The sequence below is a fragment of the Rhinichthys klamathensis genome, unplaced genomic scaffold (genome assembly GCF_029890125.1).
Source record: "Rhinichthys klamathensis goyatoka isolate OS25496 unplaced genomic scaffold, OSU_Roscu_1.1 h1tg000527l_1, whole genome shotgun sequence".
NCBI classification, from domain to species: Eukaryota; Metazoa; Chordata; class Actinopteri; order Cypriniformes; family Leuciscidae; genus Rhinichthys; species Rhinichthys klamathensis.
In genome coordinates, this window is record NW_026607004.1 from 294,819 (window position 1) to 317,500 (window position 22,682).

The 22,682-nt window shown below is 37.6% G+C and overlaps 1 protein-coding gene across 2 annotated transcripts in view; it reads left to right on the plus strand.

Annotated features, from left to right (window-relative positions):
• Positions 1–5,201: 5,201 nt before the first annotated feature.
• LOC130073155 (basic proline-rich protein-like) overlaps positions 5,202–22,682 on the plus strand; it is a 26,409-nt gene continuing 8,928 nt past the window's right edge. The window contains exon 1 of one of the 2 annotated variants that reach the window (XM_056238587.1): positions 5,202–5,864. The gene's annotated coding sequence lies outside the window, so the exon portion shown is untranslated. The remainder of the gene's footprint in view (positions 5,865–22,682) is intronic. The other variant, XM_056238588.1, reaches the window with a different exon arrangement.

The following is a 22,682-nucleotide window of genomic DNA, read 5'->3' on the forward strand; positions in this document are numbered from 1 at the left end:
TGGTCGACTACATTTTATTTTAGTTGGTTAATCGCAGGAAGAAGAGCAAACCTCCACTGGGATTGGAGAAGTCACGCTGTGACAGAGCGTTAATACTGCTGGTCCATGCGGTAATATGTCGGGCAGAAAGTCCAAAGTGAGGGATCATTTTGAGAGTGTAAAGAAGCAAACGTTTGTCTATCATTAAATGATCTCAAATGGTCTAACATTAGCTACACATGGCCGCTCGTTCTAACATTACTTTAGCTACACGTGGCCGCTCGTTCTAACATTAACGTGCGCTATTATTAGGCTCGTATCCAAGTGTTCGTGCAGAGTGTGGAAGTTCAAATCGAAATGCATCTTCTCAAAGACCAGCTACACTATGAACACAACACTGAGCTTCCTTCTCTCCGACAAAGTGGACAAACTTGTTTCTTTTTCTCATAATATGATGAAAATAGTGACAGAGTCAGGTATCTGCTATATGTTTTATTTATTCGTTTTTATATATTGTATATTTATTTGTGTTCTGACATGAGTTTTCATTCGATGTTGAGGCTACTTGTCCGTCGGCCTGATATTTATCCTATACGTGTGTCCGTTTGCTCTATTTTTTTGTTTATAATACATTTTGAAAGTATTTAATTCAAGGATGTTATTTTGTTTGCGTTCTGATCTGAGAGAAGTTCATACGATGTTTGCCCATGTTGGTGCGGAAAGATTTATGCATGCGCTTAATTTATATTTCAAATGCCAGACTAATCGAATAATGGCTTAAATCAGTGACTAACTGTCGACTAGGCAAATCTTTAGTCGGGGGCAGTCCTACTTCATACTAGGAGTTAGAGCTGCACGATTAATCGTTAAATGCGGCCTTGATTCAAACTCGCACGCAATCTTATTCCTACATACCATTGATTCAGCTATGTTCATTAAACATTTGTCAAGTACGATCACAGCGATTCAAATCTGTGTCTGTGCTGCCGCTGAGCCAGAGAATAGTTATCATGGATGGGTATGAAAAAGCTTCACAAACAGTCTTTTTTCTCCACATAGTATGATCGTTTCTGTTACGATAATTTTAAATTCACAGAAGTACTGGGTTCAAAGTATAAAGTTCTGAAATAAACACTACTTTCTATGTTAGCGATCAAAAAATTTTTTTTGAAAGCTACTTGACACTTCAAATATTGTATAATTACATCGTTGCACCAGTAGGTGGCGACAAGTGACTTTTAGTGTATTTGTCATTGAATCATTCATTCAAACTGTTTTTTTTTTATATTTTTTTAAATGAACTAAATATTTTTTAATTAGAATGCAGCAATTAACATTTTGTCAGAACCTCTAAATGACGTGCTTTTTTTTGTTTAGTTGTCTATTGAGAATCGTGATCTCCTATTTATCCACAATCGTGCTGCTCAACTAGGAGTGTAACGGTACACAAAAATGATGGTTCGGTACGCACATTGGTTTTGATGTCATGGTTTGGTATGGTTTCAGTACAGCAGGGGGAAAAACAAACCATATTTTTATTTATTTATTATTAAACAGTGGTGTACTGAACAAACTATGCCTGTTCTTAAAAAAAAGAAAAAAGTATGTCAATATTGCTGCAACCGACAGCAACATACAAGGTTTATGTTGCTATTGTAATTGGGGGAAGAGATTTGAAGTGCTTAGACATTTGGATGAGAAATGTTTCTAATCTGCTCTGCCTATTTGACGTTCGTGTCGTTTATTGAAGTCTGCAATGATAAACCTAGACTCGCTCGCTGTCCAAATAATCCTTTATATGAAATGGAAATACTAGTGTGAATTTGTAACATTTACAGGTAAGTATACAACCGTAAGTTGTGTGCTGAGGAAAGCGCATCTTAAACGCATTAAACAATGCACACCACTGGAAGCACTTAAAGGGATAGTTCACTTTGAAATTAATTTTTGATATGTTTTAGCTTACCTCAAGGGCATCCAAGATGTAGGTGTCTTTGTGTCCACAGTATTTTAAATTTTGATATTTTTAGGTCAAACCGTTCTTGTCTGTCAGTCATATAATGCAGGTCTATGGTCACCACCTCAAAGACCATACACAGAGAAGTCCAAAGTAAACATGATTTAATGACTAAGAATGGTTTGTGTGAGAAAACGAACAGTATTTATATCGTTTTTACCTCTTGTAAACACAGCCACGTCCAAGTGATCTGACGGCGCCGGCACTTCGGTCTTTTCCGGAAAGCACCGGAAGTGAAACCTCGCACGTGTACGTCACTCATACAATTGTTTTATTTTTTATTTTTTGGAATAGTTTACTTTTACGACGGTTTAAACATCCCGGATAAGCGCAAATTAGTACCCTTTTAATTAGCCGTCTTACCTACAATCGCTGTTCTTTGTAAACAATAAGTCACGTACAAGCGCGAGGTTTCACTTCCGGCGCTTTCCGGAAAAGACAGAACCGCTCGCGACCTCAGAGTACTTGGACGTGGCTGTGTTTACAAGAGGTAAAACGATATAAATACTGTTCGTTTTCTCACACAAGCCACTCGTTTCGTGTCTTAGGCCATCAATGTGTACTTACATTTACGAGTCATTAAATCATGTTTAATTTGGACTTCTCTGTGCATGCTCTTTGAGGTGGTGACCATAGACCTGCATTATATGACTGACAGACAAGGACGGTTTGACATAAAAATATCAAAATTGAAAATACTGTGGACAAAGACACCTACATCTTGGATGCCCTTGAGGTAAGCTAAAACATACCAAAAATTAATTTCAAAGTGAACTATCCCTTTAAGGAAGCATATCTACCAGATTTAGATCGTGCACTTATCCGGCAGCAGCTCTCTGTCTTTTTTTATTTTTCAGATGCGTTTGCGACATCAAAGTATATCGATATAAAATATATTTATAAAATACTCAGTTTGAAATTATGTTCGGCACACAGAGGAGTCCCGCACGTGCAGTAGTTAAAACAACACTGTGTTCATGCGTCCAGAACTGTAGACTCGTACTGAATATGTGTACCGTTCCACTCCTACTTCATACTCTATTGGATCGCTGCTTAAAGATGCACCAGAAGATTATACTCGATCAAAAACTCACTCCATTTTTAGTAAACGTAATATTACGACTTTAGATTTGACCCAAAAGTTTGACTTTTGCAAGATGAGGAACGGTGTCAGTGAGCAATACAGTAGCACAGGCTCTAAACAGAAATAATGACACGCGCAAGCACAAAGAGACGGCATTATTAATTTTTGTCTTTTCTCCACTGGTTTCTTGTGATCTTGGCAATAAGTATTACAGTAATGCATGGCCTCCAGATATCTAAACGACTATCATTCTTGCACAGTTAGCATAAATATGTTCTGCATATTTTCATTTCCATTGTTTAGTTACTATTAGAAGTGCCTTATAAATAAATGAACTTCTGCATTAGATGGATTTACATTTTTATAGCATTTCTTTGTAAAGAATACATGATGCACAATTCGGTACATGGGGTGTTTCTGATCAGGTGGCTGAAGAGTCTGGCCAATAGCAACTGTTAACATAGTTTACTGTTCTATGCTGTATCTACAAGTGACGTTCACTGGCTCCTCACATGTGTGCACTCCACAACACACTGAAACTCAGAGGTGGCCAGGAACCAGGGGTTTAGGAATCACTTTAAAGGGAAACCAGACTTTATGTGCATCACTGGTGGATTTAGACAGAAGGCGGAAGAACAATTGCTGGGAAAACCAAAAGAGGACAACAGGTGGGTTCAGGGAATGCAAGGAGACTCAATCATAGGCAGTCGTCTTAACGATATTATAATACCATTCTGTTTATTGTAAAAAGAAAACTTACGGTAATAAGAGTTTGCGTGTAGAATAAGATGTTTCCAGCTGGTGAATTGGTAATTTTAAACAATGTATAGGTGGAAATAGTTTGTATAATAGTATAATTTTAAATAGTTTTTATCATTGTAAAAATGCATCTAACTTTAATACAAGATACATGACAAAACAGTGTGCCACACTGAAGCTACTTCTGTAGTTTCTGTTAGTAATGTGTGAAATATTAAAAGCTAAAACAAAAAACATCTCCAAAAACGGTACAACAAACTTCATTACTTGTTTTTGTGAGAGTCTTGAGGAATTAAGAAAAAGGAACATGTTCATACGGGGAAAAACACCTTTGATAAGGGTACAAATTTAAAACAATCTGTAGGCTCTTTGCTCTCTGTGCTTTAAAGTATCTTGTCACCATTTCACCGAGTTGTTAACCATTGACTCACTCCAACCAGTTCAGTCAGTGAGTGTGTTGTCTGACAGATTCAGTGAATCACAAACTGACTGATTTAACTGATTCATTAAACTGACCTACAATTACTAGTTCACAAATTGAATATTTGCGAGTACACTCAACTTGAAGATAATCTTTGTTTCAACTCACAAATATTCAAGTCAAAATCCAAAACTTGTCATGGCAATTGTCATGAGTTTAAAGAGAAGAAATATGTTCAAATGACTTAATGGGGCTATCATGTTTACAGTGAAGAAAATGTTATATAAATCAGGCCGATGACATTCTGGGACAGTACAAGAATATAGATAGGAATACAAATGTTAGGTTTTGTGTATGTAAGTGCTGCAGAAGTGGAGATTTCTGGCTCGTTACAGGGGAAATAATATTTTTTGTGAAAAGAAAGTTGCGAAAATTTAAAACTACAGACACTAATAAAACACTTAAATGTGTAGTTTAGATGTTTTCTTTCCACTAGTCTGAAAGAAGACCTGATGGAAGCAAAATAGTCTATGAAAAAACTATGGTTTTGCCTGTACTGTCTTGACTTAATCGTTAAAAGAGGCCTTCGGTACTGAAAAACGACATTTCAGATTGGTACGCTGCTACCTTGTTACTGAGAAAAGTAGTTTAACTATTAACTATAAAGCGTCTCTGCTTTGAAAATTCTGCTGCTCAACAGTGGTAAAGTTACCCAATGGTTTTCCACTGGTTAAGCAGATGATATTAAAAGCAACGTTCCTATAGACATTATGCTGTAGTTTAAAAATAGTTTTGTTAGTAAAAATAAACATTCGTTTAAACCAGTGGCTCTCATTTCTAGTCCGACAGCACCTCACATTTTGTATGTCTGCTTTATCTGACATCAGTTCATGGAGCTTGTTAAATAAGGCAAACGTACCAAATGTGTAGATAAATGTTCATAAATTCATCAAAGAGTCCAGGAGAGCTTTGTTCAAACTAATGACTGTGCATATTAAATGACGCGTCGGTGAATGTTTTGAGAGTTCTGCTTCTGAATGGAATGAAATCCTCAATATTCTCCAGTGGACTCTCAAAGGTGGCGCTGGATTTTGGATCTCCTCCTGCTTTGCGGTTCTATGAAGAACTCCAGTGGGAAGGTAAACGCTCATTGATTCCAGGACAGTAGTTGATAGCTGATTCCAGGGCCCCGAACTTCACTCAACCACATACACATGGAAAGGTAATGGCTTAATGCCAGGTTCAGGTTGAATGAAGTTTCACAGTTCTAATCCAGTTTAGTGAAATGATTGGATTTTCCCCATGTTTGAAGATGGCGAAGCATTACATGCATTGCAGTTTTAAATTACGTTTTCATTGTTCAGCCAGTCGGATTCAAATCTGAGTATGAAATGCGGCAGCAATGACATATGTAGATCGGCGAGATGAGGCCTTATTTCTGCTGATCCATCGCAGCGATGGCCTTGTGTACCTGCGGACTGAGTCTTTCATGATACAGCATCACCACATGGTGATTGGTCGGAATCGGCTGGAATCATTTTGGTCGAGCAACCAGGATATTCTGGACCGTCTGCTCTTCTCGAAGGAACCAGAGATTTGGTAAGGTGAAATTTTATTTTACTCCGGTTCAACAGCTGATTTTAGGCCACGCTTAAGGGCCTTTTTTTGCACTATTCATACTCCCTACTCAAAATATGACTCTGTGCTGAATTTTAACATGCACTAAAAATGCTGAGTTGGAAAAACCCAACCATTGGCTTCAACTTTTTAATTAAAGTTTGAAACCTAATGGTTGGGTTTATCCATAATTGACCTAAACATGGGTTGAAACAACCCACACATTTTTTTTTTTGTGTGGCTATAATGACAGACCTATTCATTGTGCCAATCTATTCAAAGAGTTTAGTCTTAAAGGGTTAGTTCACCCAAAAATGAACATTCTTGTCAATAATTCCTGACCTCCATGTTGTTCCAAATCTGTAAGACTTTCATTCATCTTCGGAAAACAAATGAAGATCTTTTTGATAAAATCTGAGAGCTTTGTGTCTCTCCATTGACAGCTACGCACATATAAACATTCATCAACTCACACATCAGTTGTAAACAAGCTCAAGCATAATCACTTGATGTGCGAGAACCAGTGACGTTCATTCTCGTGTTACACATCACGTTTGAGCTTCAGCAAGAACCAATGAGGTTCATTCTCGTGTTACGCAGCACGTTTGAGCTTCAGCAAGAACCAATGAGGTTCATTCTCGTGTTACACATCACGTTTGAGCTTCAACAAGAACCAATGAGGTTCATTCTCGTGTTACGCGGCACATTTGAGCTTCAGCAAGAACCAATGAGGTTCATTCTTGTGTTACGCAGCACGTTTGAGCTTCAGCAAGAACCAATGAGGTTCATTCTTGTGTTACGCAGCACGTTTGAGCTTCAGCAAGAACCAATGAGGTTCATTCTCGTGTTACGCGGCACGTTTGAGCTTCAGCAAGAACCAATGAGGTTCATTCTCGTGTTACGCAGCACGTTTGAGCTTCAGCAAGAACCAATGAGGTTCATTCTCGTGTTACGCAGCACGTTTGAGCTTTAGCAAGAACCAATGAGGTTCATTCTTGTGTTACGCAGCACGTTTGAGCTTCAGCAAGAACCAATGAGGTTAATTCTTGTGTTACGCAGCACGTTTGAGCTTCAGCAAGAACCAATGAGGTTCATTCTCGTGTTACGCAGCACGTTTGAGCTTCAGCAAGAACCAATGAGGTTCATTCTTGTGTTACGCAGCACGTTTGAGCTTCAGCAAGAACCAATGAGGTTAATTCTCGTGTTACGCGGCACGTTTGAGCTTCAGCAAGAACCAATGAGGTTCATTCTCGTGTTACGCAGCACGTTTGAGCTTCAGCAAGAACCAATGAGGTTCATTCTCGTGTTACGCAGCACGTTTGAGCTTCAGCAAGAACCAATGAGGTTCATTCTCGTGTTACGCAGCACGTTTGAGCTTCAGCAAGAACCAATGAGGTTCATTCTCGTGTTACGCAGCACGTTTGAGCTTCTGTTTGTTTGGTGATAAATGTTTATATGTGGATAAAAGCCTAAATTCAATCTGTTCTTCAGATTTTGGACTAACCCGCTCAATTTAGATGGATTCGTTTTATCTCTTTATAAAACTTTTTGAAGCGTCAAGGTGGTAGTGCATAGACTATCAATGGAGGGACAGAAATCTCACAGATTTCATCAAAAAGATCTTCATTTGTGTGCCGAAGATGACCGAACGTTTTACGTGTTTGGAATGACATGAGTGAGTAATTAATGACATAATTTTCATTTTTGTGTGAACTAACCCTTTAACTTTTATTATGTGACAAATTCAAAAGCAGCAAGTGTCTAACAGCATGGTATAAGTCTAGACTGTGTTCGGAATAGGATTCTAGCAGAACTGCATACTGTGCAATATATTTGTACTGCCTACTGTTATTTTATTTTTTAGTAGTATGTGGAAAGCAATATGCTTTAATAAACCTTGCATGTTATATTGTCTTAAAATATCTTGTCTTTGGCAGCCCAATAAAATTAGACCTCAAGAAAGAGCTGGTTGATCACAGTTGACTTTGCTTCCTGGAATAGGAATACAGTTGTCCATGATGCTGCGTGGTTTGGTTGTATAGTGCATGTTGACCTAATTTAGCAGGTTTTATCTTCATATTGAACATTTGCGCAGTATGCATCCTGCAAATATACTCAAATTAAAATAATTTGGGTTCAATAAAGAAGTTACAAGGCCTTTCAATACACTGATTTTACCATAGTAATGCATGCAAAGCAACATTTCTATAAAATGCATCCAATTAAATGTTTAACTCTAAAACTTTTTTATACTCTTGACATCTAATTTGACAGCAGATCTTTTTTCTTTTTTTTGACATTTTTGCCATAAACAGTGGCCCTAAAAAGGATTTGGACACTCACACATAAAGTGGTCAAGAATTTCATTGATTTCGATAAAAAAAAAAAAAAATAGAAGATTTTATCATGGGAAAGGCATGCGATTACAACTCAATCCAGAAAATTTGGGACATTTTGTAAAATTGATTGTAGATCAATTGATTTGACAAATCTGTGATTTTGTAAATTCTCTTTAACCTTTATTTAACTGACAAAAGTACAAAGAAAAAGATTTTCAAAGTTGATGGCTGCAACACACTCCAAAAAAGTTGGTACAGAGGCAAAATAAAAAACTTCTAGAATATTGAAGTTAAACTCTTGAAAGTCAGGTGAATAAGCAGGTGTATTTGGTAATGGGTGAGGATTTCATGATTGAGTGTAAAAGGACATTCTCAGTCTTTGCAAGAAAAGACAGATTATGGTTCATCACTTTGTGCCAAATATCATGAAAGCATTGTCAAACAATTCAAAAATCACATTTCTCAATGCAAGATTCCAAAGCATTTGTCTTTTCCCTTCTACCATACATAACATTGTGAAAAGATTCAGGGAATCCATAGAAATCTCAGTACATGTAGGGCAAGGCAGGAAACATGTTGGATGAGCGGGACCTTTAAGCCCTCAGGCGGCATTGCACGAGCCTAAGGACATCCATCATGCGACACGAATACAGCCACATGTGCTCGGGAGTACTTTGGAAAACCGTTTTCACTTAACACAGTCTGACTCTGCTTCAAGAAATGCAACTCCAATCTCTGTTATGCAAGGAGAAATCTATACATCTGTTCAAAGCGAAGATTTCACAGAGTTTTCCGGCACCGAGCTCATCTCAGATGATCGAAAACAGTGGAAAGTGTGAAAGCATTTTTGCTTGTTTAAAAACAAAACAAAAAAAACTGACATTGAGTTCTCAGTCCCAAAGACGAAAAGGACATCCAGACTTTCATCAGGCAGACATCTGTCATGGTATGGAATGCATCAGTGCAAACGGTATATGTGTGAAGGTAACACTGTACAATCCCAATATATGCCTCCGTGTCAGAGACATTTAATGGAATCAAGAGGACATCTTTCCTGGGAAGCAAGACAATGCCAGGCCTCATTCTGCACATGCTAAACCAGTGGTTTCTAGACACTACTACATGTAGAAGGGATGTACTTGACTGCCTGCGGTCCAGAGCTGTCTCAGGTTTGACATTAACATCCGCCACATGCGGGTGCATTTCAGCAGTGGCGTGTAACGGTCACTCCTACTAGCAGCTTTGGCGGGTTGAGTTTTATAAATATTTACATTTTGCACTTTTAAAAAGGCATATGAAATAATAAACTATATGACATGTAGTGAATTATCTTGAAAGACTTCCAATACTAATTTTCCACATAATAGATCGGTCTCTCATCTCGACACACAAACCTGCCTCCCCTCACTCAATTGTTTTATTTGCTCCGGGTGAATATTGTTGCTGTTACCACGTGAATTTTGGCATGGGATTGTGCATGTTGCGCAAAATTTTACTCATTCCCGCAGATTTTGTGCTCTCACACATAAAGCTGCCTCTCAGTACTAAATTGAGATCATTTTCGCTGCTTATTGCGCTTCAACCATAGACTGTAAAAAAAGATGGACGACGCCCCTTCGCTCTCTTCCATTGGTCAGAAGTGAAGCCGCCAGTATCCCGATATGGCGCTGACATCTTGGAACTTGAGTCTGCGCAGAAGCGATCTCGGGACCAGACATGCGCAGTCGTGAGCAGGAAGTAAAGCCACGAAATCAAGGCCCCACCCTCACTCTCCCAGAATCAATCGCAAGCACACGCCCCTGCACTTTTTTAATTAATTATAGAAATTTAGATTTTAAATTTAATATTAAATTTAGTCCTCCGAAGATCCCGAAAAAAAGTCTGTTGGTGCTTCAGTGACTACTTCACTCAGAGAACCTGTCAATCACAGCTGTCAATCATGACGTCACCACCACAGCATCAAATAACTAACTAAAAACAAACTTATTTTAAAAACAAACACTTGAAATTACATCAGCGTGATTAAAAACTACCGTTAATGACGGAAATCATCTTTGGAAAAAGGATATTTGAAGTGTAATTTAATTGTTTAGTTTGGTCTCACGTGCCGTTGAATAACACAGGGAGGCGGGGTTTATGACCTATACTAGGACCGGCCACCGGGGGGCGATCAAGACGTTTTGGCTTCACTTTTCAGGGCTTGTGCGGCACGCTCGATTCAACAGACAAATACACACAAAATCATGCCAAAATGCAGATGCTGGTGAGTATTCACGTTAACACTGTCAGTTATGTTTTAGTGAACGTAAACAGTTTAGAAAGAAAACGTACGTGTAACAGTATAATGGATCAGTGCACCAGGTCTTAAAGTGATGGCAGCCTAATATTCCTGCTGCAAAATCATGAGATAATATTAAAAATATCTATATAGATTTCCCCCGTGGTATCAATGTCAAAATTGTGGCCAGTGAAAATGCTGAGTGACTAGTAACTTTGGAGAAGGAAAGGTGATGTGACCCAGCATGCCTCTGTCCCAACCTTTTTGAAGTGTGTTGCAGCCATCAAAATCAACATTTGCTGTGAAAACTTTGAAAATATTTTCTTTGTCCTTTTGTCAGTTAAATAAAAGTTCAAGAAAGTTAACAAATCACAGATTCTTGATTTCATTGCATTTTATAAAATGTCCCAAATTGGACTTGGTGTTGTTAATGTTTAATACTAATAAACTTTGTTTTATGCACTTAAGACATTTAATTTATTAGATTTATTTCGTTCTATGTGATTTTATCTATATGCGTCTATTTATTTAATCAATGCGTTATTTAAAAAAAAAAAATATTTAATTTTTTTTTTTTTTACAGTGGCCTAAAATGGATTTTGCCATTTCAGTCACACATAAAAAATTCTGAATTTCATTGCATTAGATAAAAAATATTAAACCAAGTGGCACCAGCAAACAAATTATGCATTAGCTTTTCCCATTTTTCTGAGACACATTTTACAAATTAATTTTATTCAACTTTCAAAGTTTGCCTATCAGCCAGCATTGTTCTTCACAAAGTTTGATAACCAGGACGTTTGCAATACTTTTTTTTTATTTAAATAAAATACATGTTTTGATATTTTGTTGTGATGCAAATACATTTATACATACAATTTTAGTTTGTGTCCAAATACTTTTGGGGCCACACTTTCCAACGAATTAAATGCTGTTTTTCACAGGAATAAACATGTTAACAAGATTAATATGTTTTAATCATTTGGCAGTCCTAAAAAATCCTTGAAGTAGCAACAACACTTAATACTTAATTCTTTAATAAATTGAAATAAAATGCTTTCTAATTGTATCTATGATTGCCTAGCAACTTAATACAGTATTAATATTCATTTGACAGTGGCGTCAAATATTACTCATATAGTCCGTATTCAGAATCCGAACTAGTTAATCTTTAGCATGTCATGGTGTTGAGTACCTCAGATGTCACTTTATAGAAACAAGTAAAAATTGTGTTTACAATTAAACTCTTTAATAGTAAATCTGTGGCACAAGACATCACCAGGGTACAAGTGTATGTTTTTTCCTTGTTTCTGTAAACTGAGGGATGAGTCAAAATGCCATTTTTGTAATCAGCAGCATGTCTTAAAAGAACAGACACATCTGTATTTTTTTGTATTATTGAGGACACTTTTAAACGCTGAACGTGAAATATTTGGATCCAAAACTTTTACTGCCATTTCAAATGTAAATATCTTTTCTCTGCTCTGGAAGAAACAGCATTGGCAGTCCTTCACTTTATTACATCTGTTATGGCTTGTTCGTTCTTCATAGTTGCTCCTAAATGACTGATCAAAACTCCCCCTCATCTGCCCTGATGTCTTCACTTGTTGAAGGGCTGTTTTCCTGTTTGATGTATTGAGGGCAGAGCTCAATGTTAGCATATGGTCAACCATTTGATCTCTAAACTGTAAAAAAAAAAAAAAATCCTGTTGTTTACAAAGCAGCTGTCCCTAGAGAAAAATAAATATACTAAAATGTTTTTGAAATACATTTATTTTATACTACAAAACCATTTATGTATTTAATTAGCCTGACGTCGTCATACTCAGATTCTGGTCAGAATGTGAGTCTGGTACTGCTCCATTGGGCTGTGATTATGGGGCGTGTTTTCAAATGCCTTGATCACGGTTCTCTGTTCCTCTTTTAATTAATGCGCTGTCTACATCTATAACAGACGAGATGGCTGAATCTACACATCTAAATTCTCCAGCGGCTGCCATTCTTTGTTGTAAACAAATTCAACCCAAGCGCTCTTTGGTGACGTGGGTGATTACGTTACTGTTGATCATCTGTCCATCATCGTATAAAGCCCGCCCTGACAATTTGATTGGTCCAAACAGCTTTGGTCAACGGATCAAGTCCAGACCGAACTTCCCATCCTCAAATGTTGTGGGTGGGGCTAAGTTCGGCTGGCATCCAGGCTAGTACTTAAAGTCCCTGTAAAGTCAAAATTAAGTATGTGTTTTGAGTTTGTCACACCACAGAAAAATTTGTTATTACTCACCCAGCCAAATTTGAATGATAAAAAAAGCCAGCAAGTACATAAAATAAGCTATCAAAATCTTGAAAAAATGAGCAGTAATCTCTGCTCTCAAACGCTGGGGGCGTGTCCACTGGCTGCGCTGAAACCACGCCCACTCGCGGGAAAGCTGCCGTCCACACTTAACTCTACAGCCGGAATGGATGCTCGCACGGTGGGCACGCACTGCCGAATGGCACCAGTTGTCGGCACGACGGGAGGATGAAGGCTGAGGCGGGAGTCGGTTTCGGCCCCATTCACCAGTAACAGCGGATTATCAGTAAATCCCAGACAGTTATCTCCGACGAAAGTTTATAAAACTATCCCGTGTAAAATGATCACTTACAGAGGCGGGTTTTGGCGGTGATCCTCAGCTCTCCATCAAGGTTGGCTCTTCACAAAATTAATCCACGTCTTCTTGATGTAATCGTTTTTCGGAAATTTAAATAAGGACACCGATCTGTTTTGTACGTGATCCAGGTAGTAGCCTACGCATTTCCGTGACGAAGGCATAGCTAGCTAGCAATCTGTAGGCTGTGTTACTAATAGTACTGACAGTAACTCGCGATTGAGCGGCAAACTGATGTGAATGTGCTCTATAATATTGTTAGGAGCGGCCAGCCTCAGCGGCTCCAGTGCGTCATCAAGTAGGGGCGTGTCCAGGAGCTCAAGGGCTCCAGTGCGTCATCGAGCCCTGTTTTAGCCCCGCCCAGAAAATCCGGAAAATAGCAATGGTGAAAAACTGTTTAACGGTCTAACTCCACAATTCAGTACTTCACAGTTCACAGTCTTTGTAATATGTTTTAGCAATACATTTCTAACATTTATAATGTGTTTAGAATTTTTTTTTGAAATTGCCTTTACAGGGACTTTAATATAAATACCCTGTAATTGCACTTTTGGTATACTAAATTGATATACTCAAAGTCTGCTAAATTGGAACAACTAATTATATACTTAATGCACTTTAGTTATCCAGAAATAGTGCTGAGGTCCAATTAAAGATACTTTAAAGTTCCCTGTAGTCCATAATTGTATCTCTTAAAACTCATCTTTGATCACCAGAATGACATATTTAAACGCTTTTTCCTTGAAAAACATTCTTAATGCCTCTACACATACAAGTGTAACTCTACACCCTTGCCTCATTTAGTATATCCAGTTCTATGAATATGCAAGTTAGCCCCGCCTCCACTCACTCACACCAGTTCACAAATCCACTCGATGTCGATCACACGTTGCTGATTGGCCCTCAAACCCCTCTAGAGGGACCAAGGCCACAGTTGCACAAAATCCTGTGGGAAACACTGATTCTATAAAAAAGATACAGTAAAATTATAAACATATTTACAGAACAACCTGTGAACAAGAATTACAATTTAAACTGATATATTATGATATATATATATTATGTAATAATAATGCAGATGGTAAAATAATCAAAGTTCATCAAATGGCTTATCCACAAGCTGATGCATATACAGGTAATAGACATGACTTAGTTTGAATACACATGAATGATCCAATAAATATTCATTAAACAACAGATGTAGTATCACAAAACCCAAATGTACATAACTGATAACAAAAACCATTAAAGAATTATTTAAACAAAATACCTTCAAATGTGAAGTTTTAAGGTCCTTGCACAGTCCGAAATTCGCGGCTGAAATTTTCGTACGTAAAAAAATAAATACGACCTCATGTTATGTCAATCACGCTTACACACTGGCTCCGAAACGTTCATCCATCATTAAACAAATCATATCGGGTTCGATTTTCTGTGTTTTGCGCATCCGTAGCAGAGCATTTTGAATGGTTTTGACAATTCAGAGCCACCGAATCACGAATACGAAAAAAACGCATGGGAAAATGTTGGCCTCGGTGTGTAAGGACCTTTACGCAGGGAATTCTGGGAATGTCGGTTCACAGTTTTTCACTGTAAATTACAGACCTTATGCACTGAAGAAACAAGCAATCCTAAACAATCTTTAGGATTTTGTTTGAACTTCCAATTTTGCGGCAACTCTGTATATTTCGAAGTGGATTTACTTATTGTAAATCTGGGAAACCGTATGCTTATCTTTTAACAGTTTAATCGAGCAAAAAAAAAAAATGTTTTTTTTACTTCTTTTTTTTACTTAGTACTCTGCACATTGATATCTTGCTCAACTGAAGTGCTGAATACAGTGTTTGTGAGTCTTAACTCAGGCCATTCTTTAAACTCACCTACAGTAAATCAGGTTCACAAACTTTTTTTCAAGACATTTCAGTGTGTTCACACCACTGAGTGACTTAAAGTGTGTCTATTATGCGATTTTAAAGGTTCCTAATTTTCTTTTAGAGGTCTCATGCAAAAGTTTACATGCATCAAAGGTCACCTCATTTCTCAAAGAGTTTGAAAACAGTTCATTCGAAGATTCAGTCTCTAAGCCCCTCCTCTCCGAGAGCCTACTCTGCTTTGATTGGTCAGACGGCCCAGTCTGTTGTGATTGGTCGACAGCTTACAGCGTGTGTTGAAAATTAATCACCCATTACCATATCTGAATTTCAGCTCCGGATGTTCCTCAGCACTTGATACACAGTGATACGAACAGTAAAGATGGCGGCGGTTTTATCATATCAATTCCAGCGCGAGTCTCGTCCTTTTTGAAGTGCAGAAAAATGGATTTGCTTTTTCAACTCAGAAAACAGCATCTTCTCAACTTGTTGACAACACAAACCAAACTCTTCCAGTCTCAGCTACAACTACAGTGTTTGAGGGTCAAAGTAGACGCTGTTCGTTGACAGCCAATGAAGACCATATGGACTTTATACACATCTGTTACATAGTGTGTGTAACAGGAAGTTAAACTGGGATTACTGACGACTCAGTTCAGAATGTATTTTTTCTTTTAGGAGACAATAACTTTATTTGTGGTGCACTTCGATCTTTGATACCATACAGACTTTTACATTCACAAACAGCTGTATAACACACATGGCGTGAAGGGTAATGTTTGAAAAAGCATATAGGGACACTTTAAAAGAGTGTTGTAGATGAATATCTTAATTTATATAATTACTTTTATATCATTTTCGCAGTTCCAGCATCATACATTTGTATGACTAATATTCGTAACAATTTTCTGGTCATAGCCAGAACTGGAAAACTCATTTTTTGTGTGTGCTTTCATTGCTTTTTTCGCTTTGCACATCGACTATAGATTTTTTTTTTTAGAACATATTGCAAAGTTCTTTGAATAAATGCATAACTCCTGCTTATTAAATTATTTAATTGTTATTTAAAACTAATATAATTGTTTATATAAAACAAGGTATGCAGGTATATATAAAATACGTTGAAAACGCTCTAAAAGAAATGACTGTCCCACCATTTGTCTTTTAAAGGCACATTAGTACTTTGTCCTATTCACCAATACCTTAGCAATGGCTTAATAAAACATATAAAATTTCACTCAATAGCAACTTGGACATACATTTCCAAAATGCTGAATAGTTCATGAACACAAATTCAAATGGCTGTTTCACATTTGCTTCTATTGTTCTGTGCAATCTGGGCAACCTTTTTTTAAATACTGTGGACGTAAACGCAGCCTGATGGTTCAGGATCCAGTCTACTAACTTAAAGGTTGAAGGTTCAGTCTCAAGAAGGTCTGATCCAGGACCTGGAGAGTTACTGAGATCTCGAGCCAGCATCAGGAACAGTCTGTGCGGTACTGTAAGTGCTGTGGATGACGATTCCCCAGAGAAACACGGACAGGGTCTTGTGCATGAACTACTATAACCTGCATTAGCCTTTAAAGGGATACTTCACCTCTGGAAAGATGAATGTGTATTTAAAATGGGTCATTTATGAAGAAGAAATGTGAAATTATTTTTGAATTTGGAGCTTTCTAGACTGAGAAAAGCCAGAAAACTTATTTTTGGCTTATGTGGATGAAAGACAACAACTCCCAGAATGCACTTGCTTAGCTGCCCTATGAGGTCACTAGGAGGATTTCGAGATCGCCCAAAATGTCCGGGATTCGGCTTTTGCGTTCTACAGTCGCCATTCATTATGTTTACTGTGGCGAGCAGGACGAGACTGAGGGCCGCGGGAGAACGGCGCGAGTGGTGTGATTACCGATGAGCGACACCTGTGAGACGCACCGGTCTCGTATCTCTCACGGAGGAGCGGGAATTTTCTTAGCAATGCTACCGATCACTTGTTTAGCGTTCATGTAAACACGACATTCAGATTCACCAATCGGAATGAATTCAGTTAGATTGAAACAAAAGGTGTGCATGTAAACAATGAATGGCGACTGCAGAAAGCAAAAGCTGAATCCCAGACATTTTGTACGATCTCGACTGTCGGACATGTCCGGGAAAAAGAGGATGTATGGTAACCCCTACTACTCAGCTTTCTCCACAGAACAAGAGCCTGCTAGCTTAGCTTCCAAAAAAGATGGCTGACACTATTGTGTACATTCTGTGAATGAGATCCCACCCTCTATGGGCGGGTGAGAACATGCGGAACAGCTCCTTCTACTGGCTGTAGTCTTTAGTCTCTGGCCAAAAAATCCTCCGATGACGCAAAATGACGATATTTGCGTCATCGGAGGATTTTTTCCAGACAAAAAATACATAATCTCTCGTCTCAGGGGGATCTGAGGGTGGAAAGCACGGTAATTTGAAAATACTACAGGTTTTCTACTAATACAAAGCTTAATGCTAAATCCTGAAGTATCCCTTTAAGTCCTTTAATACCATTCAGGACTTTTTTTTTTTACTTTAGTATTATGTATAAAACTTTTGTCCTGATTGATAAGTGGGCATGGACATGCATGCCAAACAAACAATGTTCCCCTAGTGGAGCAGCAGTCGACTTCCTTTCAAACAATGGAATCAGAAAGTATTTGGACACTTAAAGGTGCAGTGAGCGATTTCTGAGAAACACTGTTGGTATTTGAAATCATCCCAAACAAACACACCCCTCCCGTCATTGTTCCGCCCCAAAATGCACAAGGACGCAATGCAAGAGTGGGTGTGACTTTATCATAGCTGAAGTGAAGCAAAATAATGCTTTGTGAAAAATAAAAGATGACGAACGGACAACAAGGAAGGACAAAAAATTAACACACAGTACACAAGAGTTTGTTAGTCGCCAGAAGCTCCAGACAAACAGTGACACTCAAAACTGTCCTGTGCTAGAGCTGACATTACAACAACAGCATGTCTTGGTTCTGTGAAACAGTAAAACTAATGTTACTCTTATGGAGCAGAAACAACTTTAAACCTCGCAGTTCATTTTTAAGGCCTTCCTGCTTCTGTCTCTCCTGCGCTGGAAAGCTTTTCTAATATTAACGCGTGTCCTAAAGCTCTTGCTTGATCATAAATCTTATTGTGATATTCCTCTGAGCTTTTCTCTTTTGTAATGTTTCTCAGCCATCTCTCTTATTACAGTCTTTCTTTAAATATCTCCCTCTTGCTTGCTCACTCACCTCCCCCAATCATGAGTGGACACACCCCCTGCTGCTGATTGGCTCACTCTCTCTCCTCCCCAATCATGAGTGGACACGCCCCATGCTGCTGATTGGCTCACTCTCTCTCCTCCCCATCATGAGTGGACACGCCCCCTGCTGCTGATTGGCTGCAAGTGTGTTGTGCTGCTCGGTCTGATCATCTTTTCAACAGCAGTTCTCAGAAATGCCTTACTGCACCTTTAAGCCACACAAATGTCTGAACATCATTGTGTTAATGCTGGAATACACTATACAACTTTTAAAATCTGAACTGATTTTAAAACACTAGGCATCATACGCTTCACCACTTTGTAAATGGTTACAGATTGAAAATGGGCATCATAGAGTAAATGACTACCAGACTTTTTAAGTCGTTCCAAACACAACAAGCTCATGCAGAAACATGTGCCTTGTATCTATGAGATGCATGACAAATGACAATGTGTTCTAAAATCAGTTCAAAACATATTTGGGTAACACTTTACTTGAAGGGGTGTGCATAAGACTAACATGACACCTTCACAATCATGACATGACACATGTTATGAATATGAAGGAAGTTTTATGCATGTTTGTGACAACTGTCATTAAGTGTCATTCGCTCAATTATGACATTTTTAATGCAAATATGACATTGTTTGAGATGTCTTTGTTATGACACTTTGACATTACTAAGACAACACAACCTGTCATAAACATGACATAGCAGATTAAGAACCCACTTAAGAAACTTAAGAACCCATCAAACTTAAGAAACCACTTAGCTTTATTGGTTAACATTACATTAAACTGTCAGGTGGTTGGTTTTGACATTGGCTGTCATGAAGCCATTATAACTGTTTAATGACAAATTCAATTTGTACCACTGTAGTTGAGGTCACGAAAAATATTCATGACACAGTTATAATGGCCTTATGACAGCCAATGTCAAAACCAACCACATGACAGTTTAACTTAATTTAATGTCAAGTTGTCATGACAAAGACACTGACAGGTTATGATGTTATGGTTTATGTCAAGGTGTTATAACAAAGACATCTCAAGCAATGTCATATTTGCATTCAAAATGTCATTATTGAGCGAAAGACACTTAATGACAGTTGTCATAAACATGCATAAACCCTACTTCATATTCATGACATATGTCATGTCATGGTTATGAAGGTGTCATGTCAGTCTTATGTACACCCCTTCAAGTAAAGTGTTACCCATATTTGATCAACGCATTCTGGAAGGAATCAAAGTTTGAAGCTAAAAATCTGAGTCTGTGTCCATCATACACTACTTGATTTTCATTCTGATGGCCCAGACTGTAAATCTGTACAAAAGTGTATTCCATTCCATTTCTTTTTATATCTTAAAGATTGATAACCCCAAAATAATTTTGTTGTTTTAAATTCTAAAACTATTATTGGTCAAAATGAGGAAAACAAATATTGTGCCACATTCTGCTTGCTTGATATTTTGAGATTTGATATAATGCAATGGTGTTCAGACAATTTTAATGTCTAAATACTTACAATGTATAGCTTTTATAGATTTTTGTTTGTTTGTTTTTGTAATTTTTGGTAACACTTGACAATTAAGCTCAATTCATTAGTTATTGCTTTGCTTTAGGTATTATGATCGAACCATGAGCAGTACTTGGACACTATTTATCAATCATTGTTAACGTGCATTTCTACACATACTATATAGCCTTTACAATTTTTTAAGTTGTATAAATATGCATTAGCTGATATTATGAACGAACATGAATTAACAATGAACAGTATTTTTTATATATATATATATAAATGAAACTTAACCTAGATTAATAAATGTTCCTGAGACTTAATGAATAAACTCGTGTTCACAAATTGAATCTTGTTCAAAATTTTTTTTTTTTTACCATATTTTAAATGACATTTTACATATACATGTGAAAAATAATATATCTTACAGTTTATTTGTAATCTGAATGTTTAAACTGCATGGAAAATAAGTCTAAAACATATAAAAAATTAAACATAATGATTTAAATCCCCAAATATGTATATCTATACACATATTTACATACAATAATATCTATGACTAAGTATCGTAGTAACTGAATCTCAGGTGACTGAATCTCAGATGTATTCTTCAGCCACGTACTGTTTTGCTATAGGCACATTTGCAGGTTCATCTATCTTTATAGGATTTAACACTTACATGTGAGAGTCAGCACTTCTGTCTCAGTGTTCAGCATGTCTCGCTCCAGAAATGAGACCACTGTTGCATGAATCTCTTCTTCATTGTGTCTATTAAAGATGGAATTGTTACGGTTCAATGCACCAAACAACTACTTGCATTGGTGAGTTTATTTAGCAGTCCAAGAAGCCACGATAATACAGTATATTCTTCTTTAGTTTGGGAATGTGCCACTAGATGTCATCAGTCTGCCGTCATTCTCCATGCTCATTACAAGTGTTTGTGTACGGAGGTGTTAGTCAGGATTGTGTTAATGGAGAGTCTCTAGGGTCAGCGGATACACAGGACTTAGCTCATCCATCTGTGTGTGTGTGTGTCTGGGACCGAACTTCAATGCAATATTGAAATATAAAGATAAGGGCTGAAAAGTGAATACATCAATATTACTGGAGCGAAACCTAAAGTTCTCTATCAACGTGAAACAAAATATTTACAGAGATGTTGGACTTTCTCAGCTTTTTGGATATTCATGCCATTGGATCGTCGAATCTTGAGTTCACAGGCTGTTGCAGAACAATTTCTGAGGAAAAATTGTTGCTAGATTTGTCAAACTTTGTGAACTTTGTGGTGGTCTGTCTCAGTGCTTTATTGCATCTGAAATGGAGGGAAATTCTGACCACAGTCGACAGTTTTTGCTCACTTCTAAATCTGTTCTGTCCGCACAGTATAGGGAAGAATTGCAACTCTCAATTGTTGTATTAATGAGAAAAAACATGAAAAGGTATTGGTTAAAAGATGACAAAAAACATGGTGGCTCCTACGTCAATGTCTCGTTCCTGGATCTTGTTGAAAGCTAACAAGAAACTCAGCTCTAATCTCATTGGCTGGTTTATGCAACTCCAGGGCTTTTCACACTTGAAGTATAGCTAACCTTGGGTCATTCTTCTCATGCTATTACTCCACACTCAATCTGTTCTAGCATTACGCATCCTCATATTACACATCGCAGACTGTAATATCAGGTTCTTCCTAAATGGATGTTTTTGACTATAAAGGTAAGAATGAATCTTCAGGTGTTTTCTGTAACTATTTTACATTTCCCCCCTCAAACACCGAAATCACAGTTTATACAATGCGCTGTGTTTCTGTGTCCAAAGCGTGTGGATATGAGGCATGCGATTGGTTGTCGGTTGCTAAGCATCTAGTCATAACATTTAACACTGCGTTGTTTCTGTACAAGTTTGGTACCGTAATGCAGTTATCAGCGCAGAAGTGGTGCTAAAGTGTGAAACATTCCTTTAACCAGGGTTAAAAGTGAGGGTCAGAACGACGATAACCTGGGGTTAAGCACGATATGAAAAGCCCTTTGGTGTTTAGTGTTTTAACAGATCACATGAGAACAAAATCATGTTTGAAACTGTTACAATGGAAAATCCAGTGATTTAGCTCTTCAGCAAAGAGCTCAAAGTGAGTGTCATCCAATCTTTTTAGTTTGACGCACAAAGTATCAAGTTTGCTAGCCATTCATGAGCAGAAATGAATATTAGATTTTATCTTAGTCTGTGATGTTATAACTGTATTTGGAAAGACAAATTATATTGCATACATTCAGATCATTTCTTCAATGTTTTTGTTCTGTTAATACTTTTTTATTTTACTACTTTGTTTCATAATAATAGTTGTTTTCCTACTGGCAGTCTATTATTGTGATATTTCAGATACCCAACATCAAAAAATCTGCATAAAAACAGTCAGGTGCTTTGAAGACTGGAAGGCTGGAATACACTAAACGACTTTTAAAATCAAACACTTGACGACTTTGTAAATGGTTACAGAGAAAAACTGGGCGTCATACACTAAATGACAGAATCACACAAACAGATTTTTCAAGTTGTTCCTGAAACTGGAGCAGAAACTCCTCATTGCCAGAACTGTGTTGTAAAATTAGCTCAAAATATCAAACATATTTGATCTCTTCTGAATGAATATAATCAGAGTCTGAAGCTGAACAACAGAGTCTGTGTCCATCATACACTACGTTATTTTTTGTGTGTGAAATCGGTCAACACAAATCTGCAGACTTTCGCCAGCATTGTCGACTGTAAATCTGGGCAAAAATAAAGTAGTGGATTCCTGAAGAATTGGATGGCCCAGAAAAGCTGTCAAATTGGACCAGACCTTATGCCGATAGTCAAAAGATTGGCTTTGTG